Here is a 9,984-nt window from a genome sequence, read left to right as displayed (position 1 = left end):
CAGCCACCTCCGGGTTGCGCAACAGGCAAGAAGCATCGGTGGCGAAGGAATGTCAACCCCTTCCTGACAGCGGCGACTGGGAGGACTCCCCACGAGTGGGAGAGGGAAAGGTTGTATCCTGATTGCACTGGTCCAGGCTAGTTGACCTCTTCTTTTTTTTTATTTTTTATTTTTTATTTTTTATTTATTTTTTTTCAACGTTTTTTATTTTTATTTTTGGGACAGAGAGAGACAGAGCATGAACGGGGGAGGGGCAGAGAGAGAGGGAGACACAGAATCGGAAACAGGCTCCAGGCTCCCAGCCATTGGCCCAGAGCCTGACGCGGGGCTCGAACCCACGGACCGCGAGATCGTGACCTGAGCTGAAGTCGGACGCTCAACCGACTGCGCCACCCAGGCGCCCCTAAGTTCTTTATTTTTGAGACAGAGACAGAGCATGAACGGGGGAGGGGCAGAGAGAGAGGGAGACACAGAATCGGAAGCAGGCTCCAGGCTCTGAGCCATCGGCCCAGAGCCTGACGCGGGGCTCGAACCCACGGACCGCGAGATCGTGACCTGAGCTGAAGTCGGACGCTCAACCGACTGAGCCACCCAGGCGCCCCTAGTTGACCTCTTCTAAGTGCCCCTGTATGGTTGTTTTAATCGTTATCACGATAATGTTATGAGTGACATGCCTCACTCGGCCCTGGACCCTCCCAGGTAAGCTGATTCTATCTGTCCCATGCCAAGACCAGCGGCGCTAAAGCAGCTCCCCGGGCCCTGTGTCTTCTCTGTCATCAACCCCTGGTTTCTTCCACCGGTGCCTGTGGGCTGTTCCAGCTGCTCTCAAAATATATTCCGTGTGTGGGCTGATGAACTCCTTGCTTCATGGTTTGTAAGGAACATCAGTCCAGGGAAACGCTGAGCTCTCCAGGTCTGTTTTTTCTTAGCGTGGTCGCATCTGACCCGCCAGGGGTTGTGGTTGTTGTTGTTGTTGTTTTTACGTTTATTTGTTTATTTGGAGGGAGACAGACAGACCGTGAGCGGGGGACGGGCAGAGGGAGAGAGGAAGAGAGAGAATCCCACGCAAGCTCCATGCTCAATGCAGATCTTGTTTCGAGGCTCAGTCTCGTGACTGTGAGATCATGACCTGAGCCGAAATCAAGAATCAGAGGCGTGGGGCGCCTGAGTGGCTCAGTTGGTTAAGTGTCTGACTCTTGATTTCAGGTCAGGTCATGATCTCACGGCGTTCGTGAGTTCCAGCCCCGCGTCAGTCTCTGCTGATGGTGCGGAGCCTGCTTGGGATTCTCTCTCTCTCCCTCACTCTCTCGCTCTCTCTGACCGTCCCCAACTTGCACTGTCTCTGTCTCTCTCAAAAATAAATAAATAAACTTAAAAAAAAAAAAAAAAAGAGTCAGAGGCTTAACTGACTGAGCCACCCAGCCACCCCCAGAAGTTGACTTTTAAACCCAGTCTATGGGGTGCCTGGGTGGCTTAGTTGGCTAAGCATTTAAGTCTCAGACTTGGCTCAGGTCATGATCTCATAGTTTGTGGGTTCGAGCCCCATGTAGGGTTCTGTGCTGACAGCTCAGAGCCTGGAGCTGCTTCAGATTCTGTGTCTCCCTCTCTCCCTCAAAAATAAGCACTAAAAAAATTTTTAAAAAACAACAGTCTTCATTAACAAAAGGCACTTCCGGAAGGGGCGGAAGGCACTCTTCTGTGCCCCTCAGCTGTGTGCAATCTGTATCCTAAACCTAGTTGCCAGGATCTGATGGGAGAAAGTGTGAAAGAGGTCATTTACAAGAACATCTCCCTTGCACCGGGGTGGTAGCCTTGTGTGACTCGTGCTTAGGATAAAACCCAAATGCCCCGCCCTGCTGCAGGCCCTGCCTGGCCTGGGCGCCCGCACCCGCAGCCCCGTGTCCGCGGCTCCCGCCCTGTTTCCACTCTCTCTGCACTCCAGCTTCAGGCTCGGACTCACCTTCTCTCTCGGCACAAGGCTTTTGCACATGCTATGCCTTCTCCCTGAAACACTCTTCCCTGCATTCGTTATCTAGTTGAATCCTCACATCCTTCAAGTTTCTGCTCAAATTTCATGTCCCCAGAAAAGCCTTCTGGGAACCCCTATATGATATGCTCTCGTGAATTCCTGTACTTTTCCTTCACAGCATTTACATGTTTATATGTGTGTGTGGTTATTTCAGTAAACTGTTCACTCCCTTTGAGAACATAAGCTCGGAGCACCTGGTGGTTCAGTGAGTTGAGCATCTGATTGACTCTTGATTTCAGCTCAGGTCATGATCCCAGGGTCGTGGGATTGAGCCCCACGTTGGGCTCTGCACTGAGCATGGAGCCTGCTTAAGATTCTCTCTCTCTCTCTCTCTCTCTCTCTCTCTCTCTCCCCCCACCCCTCATCTACCCCCTCCCCTGCTCATGATCTCTCTAGCGCGTGCGAGCGCTCTCTAAAAAAAAAAAAAAAAAGAACGTAAGCTCCGTCCATGCGGGGAACTGACCAGTAGTGTGGTCACAAATGTTTAACGAGCAGCTATATAGGGTGTTCACCTTAAAAGTCAATTATTTTGCCAGCAAAATTGGATTTCTTTGGGAATGGCATAGATTGCAATTTGGAACGTGCAAACAATGGCAGAACCATAGGCAAGTCCAGAGAACAAAGGAGAGGAGTATTATTTTATGGAGAAAAAGGAGGAAGTCGGGAGCCGTTGTTCTGAATGGAAGTCCATCGGAGAAAAGCAAGAGTGATAGTGGTTTCTCATCGGCTGAGCTTCCGAGCGGTCCATTTTTTAGGGCCTTTAGTTGATCATTCTTTCCTGTTGGGGATTCTTCCTTGGGGTCTGTAGGAATTGACAATTCTTCCTGCAATCGACATAGAGCAGTACGGCCCCCTCCCAGCCTCCCACTGGACTTTAGTAAGGTTTCCTTTTATTGATTTCCAAAGGGGTAAGGTGTGTGTGTAGGGGGACACTGATTGATAGCTTTTGATGACTGGTGTGGCCTGTCTCAAGCCACCCGTGTGATTTCAACCAAAATTCCTGAAAATTTTAACGATTCCCGCCAACTTGTATCAACCAGCTCCAGCACGACACTGCAGCTGAAACCCCAGCACCCAGCACACGTTTGTAGAATGAGTGAGTGAATGAATGAATGAATGAATTTAATCCCACAGAAATAGCTTCCCCTATTTGTACCTATCCATGGCACATTCTTATCTGTCCACTGTAGATTTTTTAAAAAGGAAAACTGTGATGTTTTTATCAAGCAAAGTGTATTCAGCATAAAGGAATATTCTTTGGGTACAACCTTCCCATTTTTTCCTGATGTTAAAACATCCTTTCTTGCACGTAATTAAAGCTTTGCAGACTGTGAGTAGTGACTCATTAGTGGTTCATGACATCAATTTAGAAGGTCATGACAAGCATTTTTAAAATGAAATTGAGTAGAAGAGAAGAGAAATTCCAAAGTATCAGAATTTGTCTTGGGCTATTAGGAAGTACTGTTTTGGGAAACTTCCGTTGTGAGCATATGTTCATCCTGACTTGTGATGTAAAGTGACTCTTTAGAGTCAAGAAAAGTTTGAAAGCCACTGGGATTGAGAGCAATACTTTTTTTAAAAAACATTGATAAACTTTATTTTTAAAGCAATTTTAGGTTTGCAGCAAAATTGGGTGAAAAGTACAGAGATTTCCCATAAAACTCCTATGCCCACAGCCCATGCAGGCACAGCCTCCTTCCTGTTATTAACACCTCCCGCCAGAGTGGTCCATTTGTTACGATCAAACCCACAATGACACATCGTCACCCAAAGTACATAGTTAACATTACAATTCACTCTTGGTTGTGTACATTCTATGGGTTTGGTCAAATGTATGACACGCCAATCATTGTCTTATCGTACAGAGTAGTTTGACTGCCCTAAAAATCCCCTGTGTTCTGCCATTTCTTTTTATTTTTTTATTTTTTATTAAAAAAAAATTTTTTTTAACGTTTATTTTTGAGACAGAGAGAGACAGAGCATGAACGGGGGAGGGGCAGAGAGAGAGGGAGACACAGAATCGGAAGCAGGCTCCAGGCTCTGAGCCATCAGCCCAGGGCCCGATGCAGGGCTCGAACCCATGGACTGCGAGATCGTGACCTGAGCTGAAGTCGGACGCCCAACCGACTGAGCCACCCAGGCGCCCCTGCCATTTCTTTTTAGTGCTGCTCTATGTTTCATTGTCTGGATGGATATACCACAGTTTACTGATCCATTCACCTGCTTAACAACATCTTAGTCACTCCCAAGTTTGGGTAATTGCAAATAGAGCTGTGATGAACATTGGCTGCGGGTGTTTGTGTGGACCCAAGTTTTGACCTCCTTGGGTTAATCACCAAGAAGTGCTCTTCCTGGGTCACATGGTAAGAGTAGGTTTAGATTTGTTAGAAACTGAAAAACTGTCTTCCAAAGTGGCTGGACCATTTTGCACTCCCGCCAGCAATGAGTGAGAGTTCCTGGTGCTCCACATCCTCGCCAGTATTTAGTGATGTCAGTGTTTTGGATTTTGGCCATTCTGAAAGGTATGTAGTGGTATCTTGTTTGGATTTACATTTGCCTGATGACACATAATGGTGCACATGTTTTTATATGCTTATTTGCCATCTGTATATTTTCTTTGCAGAAGTGTCTGTTCAGATCTTTTGCCCATTTTTTTTTATCAGAGCAGTGTTTTTAATTTACTAGTTTTGTTTTATTTTCCATGTCCTTACTTGCAAAATTTTTCAAAAACAAGAACACTATATCAATATATCTATATCTATCGATCGATAGATATAGATAGATTGATATATATATCAATATCGGACTTCATATTTTTGTGGCACGTTTTACCAGTGTCTAAAAAAACAAAACAAAACAAAACAAAAAACCACCAAAGTCTAAACAAAACCACCCAGCTTTCCCGAGACCCTGTCTCCCATCCCTCAGTGACCTAAAGGGTTAAGCCCACTGAGCTCTGAGAGATGATAGAGATAATTGGTAGATAGATAACAGGTTGATAGATGAGAGAGAGAGAGAGAGAGAGAGCGAGAGAGAGAGGGAGGAAGGTGTCTGGCTTGGGGGCCAGGGAACTTCCTGTTCTAGGCTACCCCCCTCCCACTCTTCCCCAGTGCCCCTAGTTATAAGTGTTCATCCCAGAGTTGTGGGACCCTTTTTAGTCTAGCTGCCCCCACCTGGTGACAGCATGAGCAGGGCAGGGAGCATCATAGGGCTGACGCTTGCTGTTCCCATCCATCCTACATGCAGGGGACGGCCCGCCCTTAGCTGGCCCTTAAGAGCTAAGGTAAGGGTTGGAGGAGGGTTGGAGGTGAAGCTTGACCCAGGCCACTGGCAGTCACATGTCCTGCCAAGAAACCTCTCCAGACTGTAGCTGGCTGAACAAATGACGTTGTGAATCAGTTTTCCATCTGCTGCCTGGAGCCCTGCACTAGACACTTTTATCTGCGTGAGTTCATTACGTCTGCACCCCTGCTGTGTGAGCTGCGCCAGCACGCGCATCCATGATGGGGAGGAGTGATGGGGGGGGAGAAGCGTGGAGGTACTACGGTGAGCCTCAGTTTTCAGCGAACAAGGTCACACAGCCAGGAAGCCACCGTCACGGCTGGAATCTGAGCACTGGGGAGTCATATACAGGTAACCGCCGTGCCAGCCCTCTCCCAGAGATTTCACGACAGCCCTAAGGTGGTAATGATAGTCCTATAGTGGCTGACCCTTAGGGGGCACCTGTATGAGCCAAGCTCCATGCGCTCTGAGTGCCTCGGATACGTTGTCTTCAGAGGACGTGTCTACTGTTACGCCCGCTTTACCGAAGAGGAAATTGAGGCACAGAGAAGGCACAGTCACCTTGAAAAGAGCAGACAGGGAGTGCAGCTGAACCTTGAGCCCTCTGAGCACCTAGCCTGTGCCAGGGTGTGTGCTGGGCACCGGGGTGACAGCTGTGACCGCAGCAGTCCCACCAACATGAAAGCCTCAGGGAAAAGGAAGTAAAGCAGGTCCCCGTGACCGGGAAGGAGCTGTGGGGCAGGGGGGCTGGTCCCTCAGTTGGGGTGGTCAGGGAGGGCTGCTTGGAGGAGGGGACCTGGACGAGACCTGAGGGCTAAGAAGGAGCCAGCCTCGCAAAGTTCTTGGGGAAGGGTGTCTCAGGCAGAGGGAACAGCAAGCACAAACAAATGTCTCGAGACGGGAACAAAAATTTGGTGTGTTTGAGGAACAGAAAAAAAGGAAGTGAGAATGAGAAGGGAGAGCAGGAGGGAAGGGTGGGAGGGTGGGGAGGGGAGGGGCAGGGAGAGGGAGAGGAAAACAAGCTTTGGACAGGGGGAGGGTTTCTGGGTGGCCCCAGCAGCCTCAGAAGGGGAGGGAGGGCTGTGGGACGTGGTCTCCAAGGTAGGGTTCACTGTCACCCTCTCCTCCTGGCTCTGGAGGAGTGCATACACCTCTCCCCCTTCCCCACTCAGGCTGTCTGCCCTGTCCTCTTCCCCTGCGGTATCTACAGTCTGACCCCAGCTCCCCCGTTGCTACAGAGCTCATGGCTTCCTTCTGAGCGGGAAGACAGGGCTCTTGTATATAGTTCCTGCCTGTAGGCATTCATTCACTAATTCATTTATCCACTCACCCATAGAGTGTTGATTTGTCTCAGGTCTTTTGCTTTTGCAGGTCCTGCAAAAGCACATTGTCTTGTATTCCTCAGGGCTCTGCTTCCCATGGTGCCTCTTCCAAGATGCCTTCCCTGACTACCCCCAGCCAATTTAGCCCGTTATACCCTGTTAGCAACTGTACTGCTCTTCATGATAAAACAGGATAGGCTGGTGCTCCCAGGGGCTCTCTCTACATGTAAGAGATATATTAGCCCACTGGGCATTCATTTCCCTTCTCGTTTTCTTTTGGGAACCATCCTTTCCTTCTCTTTGTGCAATTTGTTGATGTCAGCCCCATTCCCCAGCTCCACGAATGAGCACATCACCCGGGGAAAGCCAATGAGAGACGGCTGCGGGACTTTTGCTGGAGCGACTGGAACGCTGAGTTTTGTGCTGCCGTGGTTGCTTACCTGGTAGGCTGGCAGGCTGGCACTGCCGGGGGAGGAGAGGGCCTGCCTGAAAACGAAATCAATACCGGGGGAAGAAAAGGTGAAAGAAGGAGAGATGTACAGTCCTGAGATTGTTGGAGCGCCTGGATCCAGCCATACCTGAAACCCAAACTCCCTCCCGCTGGACTTTTTCACTGTAAGAATCAGTAAGTTCCCTTGGTGCTTAAGCTAGTTTGGGTTTCCGTAGCCTCCAAGATAACAAAGCCTCAAAGATATGCAGGCAGCCAAGCTTAGGTACTTTCCCCTTGAGGCATGTGGGCAGGTGTTTCCCTCACTCAGAAGTCACGTCCCCTCTAGAGGCTCCTTTTCTACAAGGCCTGAATGTTTGGGGTTCGCTCCACCTGAGGCGAAAAAGCAGAAGCAAAGTGCGAGGCCAGAGGTGGGGTGCCTACAGAAACAGCCATGCGACCAGCAGCAGGAAGTGGGGATCTGCATTATTACTGTGCTAACCCATTTCCCCGCTTCTTGGTAGGCTGAGCCCTGATTGTCTTAGCTTGTTTATTAGCTCTGTCCATGTGTTTCGGGGAGGTGTCTAAGCCAGTCATAGTTCCCCAGTCTCCCGGTCAGTGACTGGTTCTGGAAGGAGCCATGACTCACAACTAGACAAGAACATGTGAGGGTAAGTCTGCTGGGAAGTGGTTAGGGGAGGTTTCTGGAGGAAAATGGTTTTGCTCTTAAAAAGTAATGCAAGGGAAAGACGCTTCCCTTTTCCGCCTCCCACAGAAAGTATGGCGGCGTGGGGAAACACCAACTGATGGTGGGATTTTGTTTTCTCGAACTCTTAGTCTAAAGCAGAATCACGACAGAGTCTGTGTTTGGTTTTGCCCTCCCACCACGTGGGAGAAAAAGGGGGGGGGTGCTAATAACAGTCCCCTGGTTTAACAACAACAAAAAAACACCTCACAAATATTTAGCCTTTTCAAAATCTACATGCCCACTTAAGTATTATTCCCAGGACAATAAGTTATTAAGTAAGACAAATCAGAATTACAGATTTTGGAAGGTTGGAGCTGCCTTTCACAAGACGTAGCAATCTCTGAAGTCTGTATGGCCTCCGAAAAGTATTTGCAAGGGGAGTTTTACATTGCCGAGGAGTGTCTGATTTTCTGCAGCTGCAAAGAAAGATCATTTTTCTGCTTCTCTTTCTGCAATTTCTTTCACCAGCACTTTGAAGAGCCTATAATCCTCAAAGCCAAGAGCAGGATTTGCACTAAGTCCCAAGAGCAAACCCGGAGAGGCTAAACACTTAAAATGTAGGGGGGAGATGGGCAGAGTAGGATTTTAGCAAAAGGAAGTATAAGGCTGTTGTGTTCTGCCTCTAGAGGAAATGAGGGCTGGCACAGTGGCAGCTATGTTGCCACCTTAAGGGAAGACACTGCCCACGTGCCGAGGAATCTTCGTCCGACACCGTTGAACGTGAACACCGTTCACAAGAACACCGTTCAACGGGTGGGCTGACCGCTGTACAACCTCCCTACCTTGGTGAGATTAGCTGTTTGGGAAAATAATAAAGGCCTTTAGTTTTCAAGGTTGGAATCTCTTGTTCCCTTACCTGCAGCCAGCAGCAGCCTACATGATACACCCAGAGTGCGTGGTGCACACGGGACGGCATGGGAACGTCAACAGTATGGCCTGTTCGGTGCCCAGAGCACTGCCCTCACCAGACACGGTCCTGGCTGTCAGCGTGAGAGCCCCCCCATTCCCTCCCGGCCCAGCCACTCCTGGTATCATAGTGTTGATTATGCTTTCCATATTCTTCAGAGGGGAACAGTTGTTATGTTTTAAACTCTAGCCACCAACCCATAAAGTTTGGTGAAGGTCACTCCCAGAACGTACGTGTCATCGACCCTGATAATTTGACAGTGAAGGTAAAAAAATATCAGAGCCATGACTGCCTTTGGGGGTGGGGTGGGGATGACCCAAGCAGGTAACTTTGTGGGGTGATGGAACTGTCGTTTGTGTCAATAGGGGTTGGTATGACCCGTCTATGTGCCAGTCAAAACCCAGTAACCTGCGTTGAAGATTTGCGCATTTCATTGTATGCAAATTTCACCTCACAAAAGAACCGTGGGGAGCCTGGGTGGGGTGGTTCAGTGGGTTAAGCATCTGGTTTCAGCTCAGGTCATGATCTGAGCCAGTTCGAGCCCCTCATTGGGCTCTGGGCTGACAGCTCAGAACCTGGAGCCTACTTCACATTCTGTGTCTCCCTCTCTCTGCCCCTCCCCTGCTCATGCTCTGTCTCTCTTTCTCTCCCAAATATAAATAAACATTAAAAAAATTTTTTTTAAAGAATCGTAAGGATTGAATTCTAATTAGTGATATGGACGCTGAGATATTTAGAAGTTAAAAGTGCAGATGTCTGCTTGAAAATACTTCACTTTAACTCATTTAAAAATCCAGCAAAGAAATCATGTGGTTGAATAAATAGAGGATGGACAGATAGGTATGTGATAAAGCACATGTAGAAAATTGTTAACAAGGGGCCCCTGGGTGGCTCAGTCAGTTAAGCGTCCGATTTCGGCTCAGGTCACCATCTCGCGGTTTGTGGGTTGGAGCCCCACGTCGGGATCTGTGCTGACAGCTCGGAGCCTGGAGCCTGCTTCGGATTCTCTCTCTCTACCTCTCCCCCACTCATGTTCTGTCCCTCTCTCTCTCTCAAAAATAAATAACATTAAAAAAATTTTTTTAACGTTAACAAGTGTAGAATCCAGATGATAGGTGCATGGGAGTCATGGTAAAATTCATTCACCTTCTCTGTAGGTTTGAAAATTCTCGTAATTCATTGTTGGGGGGGGGGGTACAGGGAAAGCCTATGGAGAGTCAGGAAATTGAGCCCACTGCTGTGGAAGATGCTCAAATCAATGGTGGCTCG

Source organism: Panthera uncia (genome assembly GCF_023721935.1).
Source record: "Panthera uncia isolate 11264 chromosome E2 unlocalized genomic scaffold, Puncia_PCG_1.0 HiC_scaffold_19, whole genome shotgun sequence".
Lineage (NCBI taxonomy): Eukaryota > Metazoa > Chordata > Mammalia > Carnivora > Felidae > Panthera > Panthera uncia.
This window is presented reverse-complemented; position numbering follows the sequence as displayed.